Source organism: Scyliorhinus canicula, chromosome 20, assembly GCF_902713615.1.
Source record: "Scyliorhinus canicula chromosome 20, sScyCan1.1, whole genome shotgun sequence".
NCBI lineage: Eukaryota > Metazoa > Chordata > Chondrichthyes > Carcharhiniformes > Scyliorhinidae > Scyliorhinus > Scyliorhinus canicula.
In genome coordinates this window covers 31,097,761-31,116,587 of record NC_052165.1, presented here as the reverse complement: position 1 = coordinate 31,116,587, position 18,827 = coordinate 31,097,761, and positions in this window count along the sequence as shown.

Genomic DNA, 18,827 nt, shown 5'->3' with positions numbered 1-18,827 from the left:
ATTTCTCTTTTTTTTAATCATTGAACATGCTGTTAGAACCCACAACCAGAAATAATTAATGACAAATGGCACCTACACTTACTGGAGCCATTGTGGAAAGACTGAATTTTCAGGTTTAAAACACTCACTTTATTAGGTTCTATTTTTAATTTTTTCATGTGGTGAAGGGTTCTGCTTGTGAGTGATATTAGGATGTGAGGTATCATCTTCTCTGGACTGAATTCTACTGTATTCCAAAATAAATAATAGATATTTAGGAGACATTGGCCTTGATCGCCCTGTCAATCAGCAGGACTGGGTCAGGGTTAAAAAATTAAAACCTCGGGGCATTTAATTGCTGCTGTACAGTTTCCCTAAAATTGGGAAACTGACAGTGAAATGGGAAAGTAGTCAGTTTAGAAAGGTTAATACAGTTTACAGCACTTCTTGTGATCCAGTGGGTGCAGAGTGCTCCCCTCCACCTTTAAGGATGCCTCCGCTCTACCCTTCTACAATCGTGACCTCTTTTTCTGCCCACTTACACATTCTTCTCACCCCGCCCACCGACCCCATCACAATCACCAATGTCCACTGGAGGCCGCATTTTTGGCTGACCTCCAACCCTGCCTTGCCCACTTCTCCAGCCCCACCCCAACCCGGCCTCACTCTAACCTGGCACTAATCTTCAGCATTTCCCCTCCCCTAATTGCTAGGGATCAACCCCAAGTTGGTTGTGTCAAACTGATGCTGGAAATGGAACAAAAATAGTACAATAAGATCCTCCTGTTTAATTCTTCAGCATCTTCCCTTCCATGACCGTGATGTTTCCCTAGCCATTTTCACCTTACCCAGCTGTTATGACATCCTGGGTTAAAGAGCGGTCAAATCCAGCCCTACATGCCACAACACAAGTGAACTGACCAATAATTCTTATAAAAATTCCCCAAATCATTGGCCATTGGCTGCCCAATGATTACATTCACCAGGTTTGTAAATTGAAACACAATTACAGTTTATTTATAACAAGAACAGATATGAAATGCACAGTAAATACTTGGGCGCGATTCTCCGCACTCACGACAGTTCGGAGAATAGCGGGCGGCGCAAATTTTCACGGCGCGCTGGTCCGACGCCCTCTCGCTATTCTCCGAACCCCGCACAAACTACAAGTCGGCATTCCCGGCAAACGCCTCGAACGCGCCCCCGACACGACCAGAATCGCTACTCATTGGCCCCCCGCTATTCTCCGGCCCGGATGGGCCGAAGCCCGACGTCATCACGCACTGTTTACACGCCGGCCAACACACCTGCTTTTCAAGTTCGTCAACCAGTCGTGCTGGCTGACGAGAGCTTCGAGGAGGTGAGCGGTGCGCTCAGCGCACAGCTCAGCGCACTGCTGGAGTCTGGCCACAGGCATCCCCGAGAACGGGAGGGGGGCCCAGAGCAGGGGGGAGTGGGGGAGACTGAGGGGGGAGTGGGGGAGACTGAGGGGGGGAGTGGGGGAGACGGAGGGGGGAGTGGGGGAGATGGAGGGGGAGTGGGGGAGACGGAGGGGGATAGTGGGGGAGACGGAGGGGGGGAGTGGTGGAGATGAAGGGGGCAGTGGGGGAGATGAAGGGGACAGTGGGGGGGATGAAGGGGGAGTGGGGGAGATGGAGGGGGGAGTGGGGGAGATGGAGGGGGGAGTGGGGGAGATGGAGGGGGGTGTGGGGGAGATGGAGGGGGGAGTGGGGGGGATGAAGGGGGGAGGGGGGGGGGGAGAGTGGGGGGGATGGAGGGGGGAGTGGGGGAGATGGAGCGGGGAGTGGGGAGGGGGGGAGATGAAGGGGAGAGTGGGGGAGACGGAGAGGGGAGTGGGGGAGATGGAGGGGGGAGTGGGGGGATGAAGGGGGGAGGGGGGAGGGGAGAGTGGGGGAGATGGAGGGGGGAGTGGGGAGATGGAGCGGGGAGTGGGGGAGGGGGGAGATGAAGGGGAGAGTGGGGGAGACGGAGAGGGGAGTGGGGGAGATGGAGGGGGGAGTGGGGGAGGGGGGAGATGAAGGGGGGAGTGGGGGAGATGTGGGGGAGATGGAGGGGGAGTGGGGGAGATGAAGGGGGAGTGGGGGAGACGGAGGGGGGAGTGGGGGAGACGGAGGGGGGAATGGGGGAGACGAAGGGGGAATGGGGGAGACGGAGGGGTAGTGGGGGCGCCGGAGGGGGGAGTGGGGGCGATGGAGGGGGGAGTGGGGGAGACGGAGGGGGGAGTGGGGGAGACGGAGGGGGGGAGTGGGGGAGATGGAGGGGGGAGTGGGGGGGATGAAGGGGGGAGGGGGGAGGGGAGAGTGGGGGAGATGGAGGGGGGAGTGGGGGAGATGGAGCGGGGAGTGGGGGAGGGGGGGAGATGAAGGGGAGAGTGGGGGAGACGGAGAGGGGAGTGGGGGAGATGGAGGGGGGAGTGGGGGAGGGGGGGAGATGAAGGGGGGAGTGGGGGAGATGTGGGGGAGATGGAGGGGGAGTGGGGGAGATGAAGGGGGAGTGGGGGAGACGGAGGGGGGAGTGGGGGAGACGGAGGGGGGAATGGGGGAGACGAAGGGGGAATGGGGGAGACGGAGGGGTAGTGAGGGCGCCGGAGGGGGGAGTGGGGGCGATGGAGGGGGGAGTGGGGGAGACGGAGGGGGGGAGTGGGGAGACGGAGGGGGGGAGTGGGGGAGACGGAGGGGGGAGTGGGGGAGACGGAGGGGTGGAGTGGGGGAGATGGAGGGGGGAATGGGGAGACGAAGGGGGAATGGGGGAGACGGAGGGGGGAGTGGGGGCGCCGGAGGGGGGAGTGGGGGTGCCGGAGGGGGGAGTGGGGACGATGGAGGGTGGAGTGGGGGAGACGGAGGGGGGGAGTGGGGGAGGCGGGGGGGAGTGGGGAGATGGGGGAGTGGGGGAGACGGAGGGGGGAGTGGGGGAGACGGAGGGGGGGAGGGGGGAGTGGGGAGACGGAGGGGGGAGGGGGGGAGACGGAGGGGGGGAGTGGGGGAGACGAAGGGGGGAATGGGGGAGACAAAGGGGGGAATGGGGGAGACAAAGGGGGGAATGGGGGAGACGGAGGGGGGAGTGGGGGAGACAGATGGGGGAGTTGGGGAGACGGATGGGGGAGTGGGGGAGACGGAGGGGGAGTGGGGGCGGCGGAGGGGGGAGTGGGGGAGACGGAGGGGGAGTGGGGGAGACGGAGGGGGAGTGGGAGTGGGGGGGTAGGGAGAGAGTGAGCGAGTGACCCGTCCAACCCCGGTTACAAAATGTCTGCCACCATGCCATGGCGTGCCGGTCACGAGGACACGGCCGCTGGTTTCCCTGTGGCTTACGGCCACAGGCCACTGACGCACCGGTGAAGAGGATGTAGTTAACTGCCCGTTGGATGCAGAAAGTGATCAGGGGTTAGGCTGCCCACGTGTCAGCAGCGCTACCAGGCCACCGGGACACACAGGTATCCCGTGGCAGGCGGCTGCCGAGGTGTCGACTAACCTCCGTCTAACATGTCCCGTTTCTCTGCCCCCCACCACCCTTCTGTAGGTTAGCACAATGTCTGCGAACAGAACGGCTATGTTCTGCGCAGTGGTTGGGGCCGCTGCACTGCGGTTGGAGATGGAGCAGCGTCCACAGCCACAACCCGCAGTGGACGCAGGGCCAGCTGCAGCAGCAGAGGGAAGGGCCGAGGAGTTGCCAGTCGTCGAGCAGCATGGGGGGGAGGGGGAGAGGAGGAGGAGGGGGAGGAGGAGAGAGTGAGGGTGCAGCCACGGCACCAGAGGCGACGGCCAAGGCCGAGGGTGTACCGTGCCCGGATCTCTTTCCTAACAATGATGGACATCACCTGCAGGAGAAGACTCCGGCTGAGTAGGCGGACGGTGATACATATCTGTCACCTCGTGGCGCACCTGGCCCCACGTGGGACGGGGGGAGGACACGTGATCCCGGTTGCCATCAAGGTGACGGTCGCTCTTAACTTCTATGCGACCGGCTCCTTCCAGTCTCCGAGCGGGGACCTCTCCGGGATCTCCCAGTCATCGGTCCATAGGTGTATCCGGGATGTGACCGACACCCTCTATGCCATCGCGGACCGCTACATCACCTTTCCCGAGGACCGAGCAAGTCAAGACTCACGAGCTTGTGGATTTGCCAGCGTGGCCGGGATACCGACGGTGCAGGGGGCAATCGATTGTGTTCACGTCCCCATGCGCCCGCCTGCAGGGGACAGGGAGGTGTTCACAAACAGGAGGGGGACATACTCCACCAGGTGGTATGCGACCCCCACATGAGGATCATGAACGTCTGTGCAAGGTTCCCAGGGAGTGTGCATGACTCCTACATACTGGCGCAGTCGTACATCCCTGTGATGTTTGAGGGACGTCCCTCCCGGCTGAGGGGCTGGTTGCTACGCGACAGGGGTTATCCGCTGAGTTCTTGGCTGATGACGCCTATACGGAGGCCTCAGACCAATGCGGAAACACGATACAACGAGGCCCATGCAGCAACCAGGGGTGTGGTGGAGCGCTGCCTTGGCCTCCTGAAGATGAGATTCAGGTGCCTGGACCGCTCCTGAGGGGCCCTGCAATACCAGCCCGAAAGGGTCGCTCGCATTGTTGTGGTCTGCTGTGCGCTGCACAACATCGCGATGCAGAGGGGAGATGGCCTGCTGCAGGGGGCGGAGGGAGAAGCCAGTGACAGTGGTGCCAGCACAGAGGAGGAGGAGGAGGAGGAGAGGGAGCAGGAGGAGGAGGCTGGTGGAGTGGCAGGCGCAGCACGCAGACACGACCCAGGTGCTGGTGATGTCCAGGAGGCGGCACGACGGACACGGCGAGGACAGCGGGCACGCGACGCCTTGGTGGCAGCACGGTTCACACGTCGCATGCGACGTCCCCGCTGAACACCAAACCACCACCTGCATCGCTAGTCATACAGAGGGTCAACACACAACTTCCACCACCACAGCCCCCCCCCCCACCCCCTCTCAGTGTACACTGCTCCACTTAGACATCACCCTTACCACTGGGTCCAGACGGTATGGCACAACATTGATGGCTGTGTCAGCGGGTGTGATCAGTGCCATGTGGAATGATGACAGCCCACTCTGCGAAGAGCTGTGAGCTCAGAAACGTTAGAGAGAGTCTGACCCATGGCAATAGCTGAACCATCCACCTTGGTGGCCGCTGAGATCGTCACGGACACTCTATCACGTGCCCGCATGGGCTAGCTGTGGGAGGGGGTGGGGGGAGGGGCAGGGACTGCACACCCGGCACCAACGTTTCACCGCTCGTCAACCCCAGCGACACTCGGTCACCATCACGATTCCTGTGGCTGTGGAACAATCACACGGTATTACAAGTAAGGTGGAACAGTGCGTTTAATGTGAACAAACATTTACAGGTGCCCTAGCCCCTACAACTAAACTGTGCCCTTCACCCGTGTCAACTTACTCAGTGTCTATCTATGTTGCCTTACGGGCCCTACCACTACGTCTAAGTGATTCCCCAGATGATACAGCAGGAGTGGAGGAGGATTGCTGCGAATCGCCTCCTTCGACTAGTTTCTCCTTCGGCAAGCGTTTCCTGGGGCGACCCGGCCTCGATGGGCCAGGCTGCTCTGCGGGCATCTCGGGTGACGTTGTGCCACCCTGCTCTGCCTGCTGCCCACCCGATGCACCAGGGATGAGACGGGGGGAGGCCGAGAATTCCGGGACGTCCTGTGATGGAGTTAATGGGACGGGCCCCGAAACCTCCTCCTCCCTCGGGGAGCCCGGTGGCCCCCGGGCCTCACTTTGGGGCAGAGGTGCAAGCAGGGAGGTGCCCCGTTGCGCCACCGACACCTGGCGCTGCCAGTCCTGGAGGCCTGAAACGGTATCCACCAGGATGCGAAGGTTTGCAGAGACGGAGTCCAGGGAGTTAGACATTCCCGTCAGGGACTGTGCGATCTCAACCTGTGAGTGCACGACGCCATCCAGCACGTGTGTCAGGCGGTTGATGCTCTCCGCGACTGATTGCTGCGACTGGGCCATGGCGTGCTGCGACTGGGCCATGACCTGCTGAGACTCGGCCAAGGCCCGCAGCGCGCCGGCAATGTCATTTTGGCTCTGGCACATTGCTGCCTGTGAGAAGGCAACCCTGTCCAGGGCCGAGGATGATGCCCAACGTCTTGCATAACCTGACCCATGGCCGAAACCGTTTCACCCATTGCCTCCACCGCGGATGCCACCCATGCGGTGTCGGCCTGGGTTTCTGCCATGAGCGGCACCACTCCCTGCTCGTGGACGCGGTTCGACTCCTCTAACAGCGTCTGCAGAGTCTGGAAGACAGCCCTCATCCCGTCATTGAGTTCCTGGGTTTCTTGATGCATCGGCTGTGCGGGTGGGTTGAGAAAGTCCAGGAAATCTGAAAACGTCTGGGAGCCAGCTGCATGCTGGGCCTGGCCTGGCCTCCGCCAGTCCGGGCTCTCGGCTGCTGCGACCTCCACCTGCTGTACCTGCTCAGCTGTGATGTGCGACCCAGACTGTGACCCAGGAGCCTCATCACTAAATAGGCCAGCCGGGGTGAGAGTCTCTGGAATGGTGGATGGTGCGGGAGAAAGCTGTGCCGCTATCTCGAGGTCTTCTTGGGTGGATGCCTCCTCAATGTCATCGGCCCGCTGAGAGGCCGCAGGGCAGCCACCTCATGCCAGGCCTGGCGCACCGCGCTGGCAGGGTGGCGATGCCCTCTACGCGGGCAGATGATGCCCCTCCTCTGCTCGATGGAATCGAGCAGCATCTCTATGTCAGCCTCCACAAATCACGGGGCTGCACTCCTCAGCTCTGACATCTTGGCCTACAGTTTCTGTGCTCGCCCGCGCCTTTTTACGGCGCGGGCGGCGTCACGTGGGCGTGTTCGTAGCGTCGCGGCGTTCCGGCATCATCGCGCACGTGATTGACGCGGCCCCGTTCCTAGCCCATTTCCCGGACATGAATACCTCGGGAAATGGGTCGTGTCGGGCCGTCGCAAAACCCGGCCGTTTTCACGGCCAACTTCGCGAATTTCCGCGGGTGCGGAGAATCGCGCCCCTTACTCCTCTGTTAAATGCCCCATCTTCTACCCACACACACCAGACAGGCAAACACAGAGGTGTGGAAAGGGGTAAAAATAATAAGGATTAAGGTTAAAAGACAAGAATCCTTGCTTCAGATGATGGCTGCTTTACTTCACTTTATTCACAGTATGAGTGTGGATTATGGTCTGCAGTTTACAGACTGTAATGATCCTCCTTGCAGTTAGCAATACCTTACTCACAGCTTTTCCAGGAGAGGCCCCTGGCTTCACATCAGCCTATTCTCAGAGAGAGTAATCAGATTCTGGTCACTCCTTTCATCAGCCTTTTCTGCAGACAGAATTATCAGATTCTAGATTCTGCTTGCGCAGCCTTTTCTGCAGAGAAAGCTGGTTTCCACCGTGACCTTTTGTGAAAATTAAACGGTTATTTCTGGAGAAAACAGAGTGTGAAAAATATTTTTTTCCCCTTAGCGCCAAAGTGAAACTGAAAGCTTCTTCGGTTTCTGAACCATTTCAGCGGGAAGAGATCGAATCACCACCTATTACTAGGCAAAACACAACCTTTTGGGCCAATTCATTGGCCATTAGCCAAATCAATCAAACCGAGACTCAGCCAATCTCTTTCATTGGTGCCAGTCAGTTCACCACTCCACTCAAAAACAGCACAGGCTTCTGCTGAAATTAAAAGCACGGGCCACTTCCTTAAAGGCAAATGCTCATAAATCATCCATGAATCTAAAGTGCGAAAGCAAGCTAAAATAAGGGGACAATAAGGGAATAAATAGGGAGCAAACAGGAAGGACTCTTACACTGCACAATACTCACCTTCTCCTCAATATTGTGCCATTGGTTTCACTTAAAGTGACAGGTACATATGCCAAATACTTAAATTCAAAATGTTCCCTCTCATAGTCATTACTTAATTGTAATGTTGCAATGGTCGATTTTGAAATGACATTGATCAAATGTCAGCTAAAAGTGGCACAGATAATAACAATATCAACGTGAAGGATTGTACAACAGTGGAAACAGCATTGAGTGCAGCTGAATACAGTCAAATGCAGCTCTCCAATATTAATCCAGCGCCAGAGAGCTACAGATGACATTTGGCCAACCAGTTCCTTTTTAGTGATAACACGTATATCAATTTTTTAACAGCTCTGTTGCTAGGACACAAAATGTCACACTGTGTACAGTATACCACTCCATCTAATAACGAGACTTGAAGTCTTTAAAGATATCACACGTCACCAAAATTGCTGTAAAATTATACATAATCTTTTTCCTAAGGAGCAGGCCAGGCCTAGATGGATAAGATCATTATGGTAATCACCCAAATCAGACAGAAAGCCTTTATTTTGCATAAAGCTGTTAGATCTTGCAAGTCATCACAAAACAGAACTTACTGGCAACATTGAATCTTGAAATAGTCTGTTGTTTATAGACCTGTGCATGTCGTATTTTTACACCTGTGAAAGTCATTTAATAGGGCTTCTGGCATGGGAACTTTATTTAGATAGTCACATCTTTCTATAGCACCAATAATGTGAAGATTTCAAGACATGGGATTGAATGGGTGTGTCTCCTGGAGTTGATGGAGATGAGATCATGAGATGCATAAATGCATGATTTGGGTTTGGCAAAGCACATCTCCTGAATTGTTAGATCTGTGATGGAGTTAGTGGGGCACATATCATGAGATGGGTGGAACACGCGTGCTGTATTTAGTATTACGCTCATTAGTGGCCAGATAGTGATTTTATTTTTGCACTGTACCAATAATTCTCATCCCAGGAAGCAGTGAATAAAAACTATGGTTAAGTCAAGAAGCTTTACTTGCAAGTATTTCTCAGCAGCATAAAGTGTTAATGGCAGATCATTATTTCTGACAAAGAATGCAGCTCAACACAGTAGGATGGGCGGAGGAATAAAATTATTAAAAGCAATAGTCGAGATCTTACAATAAAATACCGTGGGGCTATCAGTGTGCTCACTGGAAACAGAATAAATCTTAATGACCTCTGATGACCACAAATGCACTGTTAAACATGGAAATAGTACATTGCTGTTTGAGTTCCACTTCTTCTTCAGAAGGTTTTCTGCAACAATGTCTCATTGAGAGACTTGTGATTGAAATAAATGGAATGGCATGAAGTTGGGCTGTTCACATGAGCTATACCCACTAAACACTCCAGAAAAGGTTAGTGTTTGTTTATTCCAATGTATGTACATATTTAACAGCATGCTAAATCTAAACTATGGCCAAGAGACCTCAGTGACAGAAAATTAACTTCTACAAGTGTGGAGTCCCATTCGTTCAGAGATTAGCTATTGTGGGAGATTTTAAAAATAATTAAATATTTAATCCTGGGCGGCACAGTAGCACGGTGGTTAGCGCTGTTGCTTCACAGTGCCAGGGTCCCAGGTTCAATTCCCGGCTTGGGTCACTGTCTGTGTGGAGTCTGCACGTACTCCCTGTGTCTGCGTGGGTTTCCTCCGGGTGCTCCGGTTTCTTCCCACAAGTCCCGAACGAAGTGCTGTTAGGTAATTTGGACATTCCCAATTCACCCTCTGTGTACCTGAACAGGCGCCGGAATGTGGCTTGGGGCTTTTCACAGTAACTTCATTGCAGTATTAATGTAAGCCAACTTGTGACAATAAAGATTATTATAAATATGGTTTGATAAAAAAATGAATTGTCTCTTTTACCTCTCTTTCAATCTAACTTTTAATTCCATCTCTAAATTTTACTTTCTGGTTTGACATCAAATTTGGTATTTTAACTTACATTTCCTGGTTCAGACTGATTGAATTTTATTTGAATTTGTTTTGATTTATTGTCACATATACAGAGGTACAGTGAAAAGTATAGCTCTGCGTATAGTCCAGACAGATTGTTCCAGACATGAAAAAACATAGGACATGTGTAAATACACAACATAAGTACAAGACACAGGGGTCGGGAGAGCATATGGAGTGTAATATGACTCAGGAGTGAAGAGATCAGTTCAGACCTGAAGAGGGTCATTCAGGAGTCTGGTTACAGTGGGGAAGAAGCTATTTTCGAATCTGTCACTGCGTGTTCTCAGACTTTTGTAACTTTTGCCTGTTGGAAGAAGTTGGAAGAGAGAATAACCCAGGTGGCAGGCGTCTTTGATTATTTTGCCCACTTTCCCAAGGCAGCGGGAGGTATAGACAGAGTCAATGTATGGGAGGCAGGTTTGCGTAATGGACTGGGCTGCATTCACGGCTCTGTATAGTTTTTTACAGTCTTGGGCCGAGCAGTTGCCATACCAGGCTGTGATGCAGCCAGATAGGATTCTTTCTATGGTGCATCTGTAAAAATAGGTAGGAGTCAATGCGGACATGTATAGGAGGTAGCACGGTGGTTAGCACTGCTGCCTCACGGCACCAAGGACCCGGGTGCGATCCCGGTCCCAGATCACTGTCCGTGTGGAGTTTGCAAATTCTGCCAGTGTCTGTGGGTCTCACCCTCACAACACAGAAAGATGTGCAGGGTAGGTGGATTGGCCAAGCTAAATTGCCCCTTAATTGGAAAAAAAGAATTGGGTACTCTAAATTGTTTTTTAAATGTGGGCATGCTGAATTTTCTTAGTTTCCTGAGAAAGTATAGGTGCTGTTGTGCTTTCTTGGTCATAGCTTCAATGTGGGTGGACCAGGACAGACTGCTTGTGATGTGCACATCTAGGAATTTGAAGCTGTCAACCATCTCCACCTCAGCACCGTTGATGCAGACAGGGGTGTGCACGATACTTTGCTTCATGAAGTCAATGTCCTGCTCTTTAGTCTTGCTGACGTTGAGGAAGAGATTGCTGTTACACCATTCCAACAGGTTTTCTATCTCCCTCCTGTGGTCTGACTCATTGTTGTTCGAGATCCGTTCTACTATCGTTGTGTCATCAGCAAACTTGTAGATAGAGTTGGAGCCAAATTCTGCCACACTGTCATGTGTCTACAGGAACTATAGTAGGGGTCTTGCCTACTAGTATTGAGTACCCAGTATTGAGGACTATTGTGGAGGAGATGTTATTGTTTATCCTTACTGAGTGTGGTCTATGGATCAGAAAGTCAAGGATCCAGTTTCACAGGGAGGTGCCAAGTCCTAGGTTTAGGTGTTTTGACATGACCTTGGTTCTGAATGCATCATTAAGGATTCTTCAATCCGATTGGTTAGAAAAATACACACTTTGAGTTTTAGATTGGCAGCAGGCATGGAGCATTCCACAAAACTGCTGGAATAGGCAGAACAATGCACAAGGACAGAAATCCAAGGACAGATCACAAGGTAAAGAACAGAAGTTTCAGAAACTAAGGAAAGGGTCAGAGAAACGTCTCAGGAAGATTGTGAAATCAAAGGAAATTAAATTAAGGAGCAGAGAGGGCAGCACAGTGGCGCAGTGGGTTAGCACTGTGGCCTCACGGCGCTGAGGTCCCAGGTTCGATTCTGGGTTACTGTCCGTGTGGAGTTTGCACATTCTCCCCATGTTTGCATGGGTTTCTCCCCCACAACCCAAAGATGTGCAGGTTAGGTGGATTGGCCACGCTAAATTGCCCCTTAATTGGAAAAAATGAATTGGGTACTCTAAAATTTAAAAAAAAGTAATGAGCAGTGAGAGGTTCCTACTTAAAGTCAGAGCTGCATGGTGCAGACCTAGAAACATTGGCTAGCGAGAAGCCAGATATCTAATGTGATCCGAAACTTGGTGACACCTTGAAATAACCTGTGAAGCAGTGGTGTTCTGTTGGTGTTCATAGAGCTGCAGGGCATCTCTAAAGCTGTGGAGACTCACAGGAAGGCCACTATTGCTGGTTGTATTCCAAAATCCATTGTCTGCAGGGGGTGAAAGGCCAAAATATTAGCATGGTGTGTACCCCAATGCCCAACCAGATCAACCGGGCTACACGGTGGCCCCATTTGGCACTGTGTTCTCTGCCCCGTTTGCCCCCCCCCCCCCTTCTTGCAACCATGCACCAATGGCCCCGTCGGTGGTCGGCACCTTGGGGACACTGGCCCTGGCGCACATCCGAGATGCCAGGGGTACTGTCAATTGGTGCTGCCCTCGCCAGGGGCATACACCGCGGCCCCATAGGGTGTTTCCCTGGGTGGGTCTACGGCCGGTGGTGGGCGGGTGGGTGGGGGGTGGGGGGTGGGGGAGAGGTGTGATGGAGTTGAGGGGATGGGGGTCGTGGGGTGGGGTCACCCATATGGTCAGCGCCAGTGTCCGGCCCGGCAGCCCAAAGTGGTTCCTCTCTGTGTCCTACCTCTCTCTCTCCCTCATCAGCCGGAGCAGCACGGTAGCACAAGTGGCTAGCAGTGTGGCTTCACGGTCCCAGGATCCCAGGATCGATTCCCCTCTGGGTCACTATCTGTGCAGAGTCTGAATGTTCCCCGTGTGTGCGTGGGTTTCCTCCGGGAGCTCCAGTTTCTTCCCACAGTCCAAAGACGTGCAGGTTAGGTGGATTGGCCATGCTAAATTGCCCTTAGTGTCCAAATAGGTTAGAAGGGGTTATTGGGTTACGGGGATAGGGTGGAAGTGAGGGCTTAAGTGGGTTGGTGCAGACTTGATGGGCCAAATGGCCTTCTGCACTGCATGTCCTTTGACACCGGTTTCAGGATTTTTAAAAGCAGAAGTGAACCGTGCCGTTGGGAACTCGGCCAATCGGAGGCAGAGAATTGGAGGCTCTGGAGAATACTGGGTCAGGCCAGGTAATAGTATGCAAACGTGCATTTGGTATGCATTGATGCCGCTGTCGAGGTGACAGAGAATTGCGATTTGGCGTCAAATGGACGCCAATGCGATTTTGCCATCTGAATCAATTCTCTGCCTAATCAAGTTTTGCGATTTCAGCGTCGGCCAACAGAGTATTCTCATCCAGGAACTATCAGGCTGTGTCCCACTTTGGAATCTGACCTGTCCAGTAGTACCATCAACTGGGATCATAACAATAGGAAATCATAACTCAGGAGCCTTCTAAAGAGATGGTTCAAAGGATTAACATTGGGCAATCGCATTACTTTACAAAAGGACTTTTTTTGAAAAATAATAATTGACTATAAAGAGAATCTACTATGAAACAACTTGCTTTTAAGAACATAGTCCACGGAGATAGTTCACTGAAATTGTGCAGGGGCTCTACGATTATATCCCACTGCTGAAATACCAGTAGGGAAGCAAAGGTGATCTGGTTATTCTAGGTGACCCCATTACTTAGAGTTTCCATATAAGGGGAAGAAATTCCATCCCGCTTCTGATTTCTGGAATAATATTTCCGCTGTTTTAGCCATTGAAAACGGTGTCCTGCAGTCAGTATCACAATGATGCAGTCCGGGAACGGTGTCCTGTAGTCAGCATCACAGTGACGCAGTCTGGTGACGGTGTCCTGTAGTCAGCATCACAGTGACGCAGTCTGGGAATGGTGTCCTGTAGTCAGCATCACAGTGATGGAGTCTGGGAATGGTGCCCTGTAGTCAGCATCACAGTGATGCAGTCTGGTGACGGTGTCCTGTAGTCAGCATCACAGTGATGCAGCCTGGGAATGGTGTCCTGCAGTCAGCATCACAGTGATGCAGCCTGGGAATGGTGTCCTGCAGTCAAGATCACAGTGATGCACTCTGGGAACAGTGTCCTGTAGTCAGCATCACAGTGACGCAGTCTAGGAATGGTGTCCTGTAGTCAGCATCACAGTGATGCAGTCTGGGAATGGTGTCCTGTAGTCAGCATCACAGTGATGCAGTCTGGGAATGGTGTCCTGTAGTCAGCATCACAGTGATGCAGTCTGGGAATGGTGTCCTGTAGTCAGCATCACAGTGATGCAGCCTGGGAATGGTGTCCTGCAGTCAAGATCACAGTGATGCAGTCTGGTGATGGTGTCCTGTAGTCAGCATCACAGTGATGCAGTCTGGGAATGGTGTCCTGTAGTCAGCATCACAGTGATGCAGTCTGGGAATGGTGTCCTGTAGTCAGCATCACAGTGATACAGCCTGGGAATGGTGTCCTGCAGTCAAGATCACAGTGATGCAGTCTGGTGATGGTGTCCTGTAGTCAGCATCACAGTGATGCAGTCTGGTGATGGTGTCCTGTAGTCAGCATCACAGTGACGCAGTCTGGGAATGGTGCCCTGTAGTCAGCATCACAGTGACGCCGTCTGGGAATGGTGTCCTGTAGTCAGGATTACAGTGATGCAGTCTGGGAATGGTGTCCTGTAGTCAGGATTACAGTGATGCAGTCTGGGAACAGTGTCCTGCAGTCAGCATCACAGTGATGCAGCCTGGGAATGGTGTCCTGCAGTCAAGATCACAGTGATGCACTCTGGGAACAGTGTCCTGCAGTCAGCATCACAGTGATGCAGTCTGGGAATGGTATCCTACAGTCAGGATCACAGTGATGCAGTCTGGGAACAGTGTCCTGTAGTCAGGATCACAGTGATGCAGTCTGGGAACGGTGTCCTGCAGTCAGCATCACAGAGATGCAGTCTGGGAACAGTGTCCTGCAGTCAGCATCACAGTGATGCAGTCTGGGAATGGTGTCCTGCAGTCAGCATCACAGTGATGCAGCCTGGGAACTGTGTCCTGTAGTCAGGATCACAGCTATGCAGTCTGGGAACGGTATTCTGCAGTCAGCATCACAGTGATGCAGCCTGGGAACTGTGACCTGCAGTCAGCATCACAGTGATGCAGTCTGGGAATGATGTCCTTCAGTCAGCAGCACAGTGATGCAGTCTGGGAACGGTGTCCTGTAGTCAGCATCACAGAGACATAGTCCAGGAACGGTGACCTGCAGTCAGCATCACGGTGATGCAATCTGGGAACGGTGTCCTGCAGTCAGCATCACAGTGATGCAGTCTGGGAACAGTATTCTGTAGTCAGGATCACAGTGACATAGTTTGGAAATGGTGACCTGCAGTCAGTATCACAATGATGCAGTCTGGGAACAGTGATCTGCAGTAAGTATTGCAGTAATGCAGTCTGGGAATGGTGTCCTGCAGTCAGCATCACAGTGATGCAGTCGGGGTAACTGTCAGTTCCAGTTGAAAAACATTACCCGATGAGCACTGGGGATAAGTTAAAGTCAGAGCCAGCATAATAAAGTAAAGTGATAAGTAATTACAATAAGTGATACAAGGGACCGAAGGAGATTTAGACAAGGAGATTAAGCTAAGGTAGAATCAGAGAATCCCGACAATGCAGAAGTAGGTCATTCGGCCATGGAGCATACACCAAATCTCTGAAAAGTCATCCTACCTAGGCCCACGACCACACCCTATCCCTGTAACCTTACCTAACCTTTGCACACTAAAGGGACAATTTAGCATGGCAAATCCACAACATTGGACTGTGGAAGAAAAGCGGAGCACCTGGAGGAAACCCACACAGACACAGGGAGCATGTGCAAACTCCAGATATTCAGTCTCCCAAGGCCGGAATTGAACCCTGGTCCCAGGTGCTGTGAGGCAGCAGTGCTAACCAATGTGAGGCACCTTCATTCAGTTCTGAAGAAGAGTCAGATTTAACTTGAACTATTCATTCTGTTTCTCTCTCTCTGCAGACTTTGTCGTCATTCCTGACTTCCTGCGTTCGCAGGATGATGCTTATATTTAACTTTATATCGTTGCATTTTAATGCTCTTTGAAGTGGCCTGGAATGCAAAAAGCGAGCGCTGCAACGACAGATGGATAACAAACGTGACTTTTCAGTGTTGCCCAAATCCTGAGAGTGGTAAATAATACATTTTTACATCTTTCATATTTTGAATTAATAAAGGCAGGATTCATTAATGGTACATCTACAATCAAGGGCAAGTCACTTTTCTTCTTAATCCTGTGCGACTAGATCACAGAATCAAAAAAGGTGGCCTTTTGGCCCATCTTGACTGTGCCAGCCCTCCATAGCAGAAATTTAACTAGTGCCACATCCACCTTTTCCCCATAAACCTCCATATTCTTCCTTTTCAGACCACCCCCAAAGCAACAAAAATACAGAAGCACTGTGAGCTAAGACCTTCCACTTCAGCAAGGAAGCAGGTGTCCTAATATTTTTACTATTTCATAGGATGTTGGCATCGCAGGAGAGGCAAATATTTAATACATATTCCTAATTGCCCTTGAGAAGGTGGTGGTGAGCTGTCTTCTTGAACTGCTGCAATCTATGTGTGGGTACACCTACAGTGCTGTTAGGGATGGAGATCCAGGGTTTTGACCACAATGAAGGAACGGTGATATATTTCCAAGTCAGGATGGTGTGTGGCCTGGAGGGGAACTTCCAAGTGGTTGTATTCCTGTATGTATGCTCCTCTTGTCTTTCTACGTCAGTCTGATTGGTAGCACAGTGTTTAACACTGTTGCTTCACAGCACCAAGGACCGGGTTCGATTCCCGGCATGGGTCACTGTCTGTACGTAGTCTGCATGTTCTCCCCAGGTCTGCGTGGGTTTCCTCCGGGTGCTCAGATTTCCTCCCACAAGTCCCAAAAGACGAGCTTGTTAGGTGAATTGGACATTCTGAATTCTCCCTCAGTGTACCCGAACAGGCACCGGAGTGTGGCGACGAGGGAATTTTCACAGTATCTTTACAGCAGTGTTCATGTAAGCCTACTTGCGCACTAATAAAGATTATTATTTTTATTATTAGATCATAGAAGTCATGGGTTTGGAAGGTCCTGTCTGAGGAGACTTAGTGAGTTCCTGCAGTACATCTTGTAGATGGCACACTGCTGGCACTGTGTGTAGGTGGAGGACGGAGTCAATGTTTGTGAAAGGCGTGCCAATCAAGCAGGCTGCTTTGTCCTGGATGGTGTTGAGTTTCTTGAGTGTTCTTGAAGATACACTCATCCAGGCAAGGGGGAGTATTTCATCACACTCCTGACTTGTGCCTTGTAAATGGTGGACAAGCTGTGGGGACTCACCCCAGGATTCCTAACCTCTAACCTCCTCTTTTAGTCACAATATTTATATGGCTGGTCCAGTTCAGTTTCTGGCCAATGTTAACTGCCAGGATATTGATCGTAGGAGATTCAGCAATGGCAATGTATTAAAGTCAAGGGGTGATAGTTAGATTCCCTCTTGTTGGAGATGGCCGTTGTCTGGCACTTGTGTGGCGCAAATATTATTTGCCACTTGTCAGTCCAAACCAGGATATTGTCCAGGTCTTGCTGTATTTGAATATGGATTGCTTCAGTATCCGAGAAGTCACCAATCGAGCTGAACATTGTGCAATCATCAGTGAACATTCCCACCTTCGATCTCATGATGCAAGGCAGGTCATTGATGATGCAGCTGAAGATGGTTGGGCCCAGGACACTACCCACTCACACCTCACATCTGGAGTTCAGCTCTATTGTCCATGTTTGATCCATCCAAGGCTGTAATGTGGCGAGCAGCTGAGTGACCCTGGCAGAACACAAATTGACCATCAGTGAGCAGGTTATTGTTGGGCAAGTGCCGCTTGATAGCACTGTTGATGACCCCCTCCATCACATGATGAGTAGACTGATGGGGCGATAATTGGCTAGGTTGGATTTATCCTTTTTGTGTAAAGGACATACCTGGACAATTTTCAACATTGCCTGGTATATTCAATATTTAAAGGTTTTCCAGTCTGTCGATTTCACTGCTCCATCAATCTACAATGTTTTGATACCTTGTTGACCCTGTTCAGTTTCAAATAGCTCAGTCAGCCATGCGCTGGCTGTGAAAGAAAGAAAGCAGGGCTAAAGGCCCAGTTAATTGTTACTCTGTTTCATTATTTCCCACAGCTAAAAACGTCATTCCAAAAATCAGAAGCCGGATGGAACTTTTGTCCTTTATGTGGAAACTCCAACAAATGGTACACACCTCGCGCAACCAGATCGGCATTGTTTCCCGGAGGCATCACTTTCTACTGGTATTACAGCAGTGAAATATAATTGTAGAATCCCTGCAGAAGTTCAGTAACGTTTCTCAGCAGACTACTTGCTGAACAGCAGTTAAGTTGGGCTGGTTTAGCACACTGGGCTAAATCACTGGCTTTTAAAGCAGACCAAGGCAGGCTAGCAACACGGTTCAATTCCTGTACCAGCCTCCCCGAACAGGCGCCAGAATGTGGCGACTAGGGGCTTTTCACAGGAACTTCATTTGAAGCCTACTTGTGACAATAAGGAATTTTCATTTTTTTTCATTTTCAAGTTGTTTCATGATAGAAACTCTTTATCGTTGTTTAAATTACTTTTGACAAAACTTCCTTTGGTCGTATAGTAACGTGAATACCTACTGCTAATGGTTTGAGCTATCTCTTTATGAGACTCCTGGCTTCTGGAGCACAGTCTGTATGTCAATCACCAAGCAATGAGTACCTAGGGAATGGTACTTGTAGAATACCTTGAGCATATTTATAACACTTCTGTGGCAGCATTTATACTTTGGGCACCTTGTTTACTTTTCTATTTTATTGCATGGTTGCCTTGTAAACCGATGTTGCAGTTATCAATAAATTACTTTTATGGGGCGTCTTACATGTAATGAAATGTCCTAAGTTGCTTCATGGGCTGGTTTAGCACAATGGGCTAAATGGCTGGCTTTTAAAGAGACCAAGGCAGGCCAGTAGCACGGTTCAATTCCCGTACCAGCCTCCCCGAGCAGGCGCCGGAATGTGGCGACTAGGGGCTTTTCACAGTAACTTCATTTGAAGCCTACTTGTGACAATAAGCGATTTTCATTTCATGGGGGAGTGGTGCACAGTGAACAGGAGAGCACAGCTATGGCACAGGAGAAAAGGTGGAATAGAAAGACAAAGAGAGATATCATGGCAAAGAGAAATT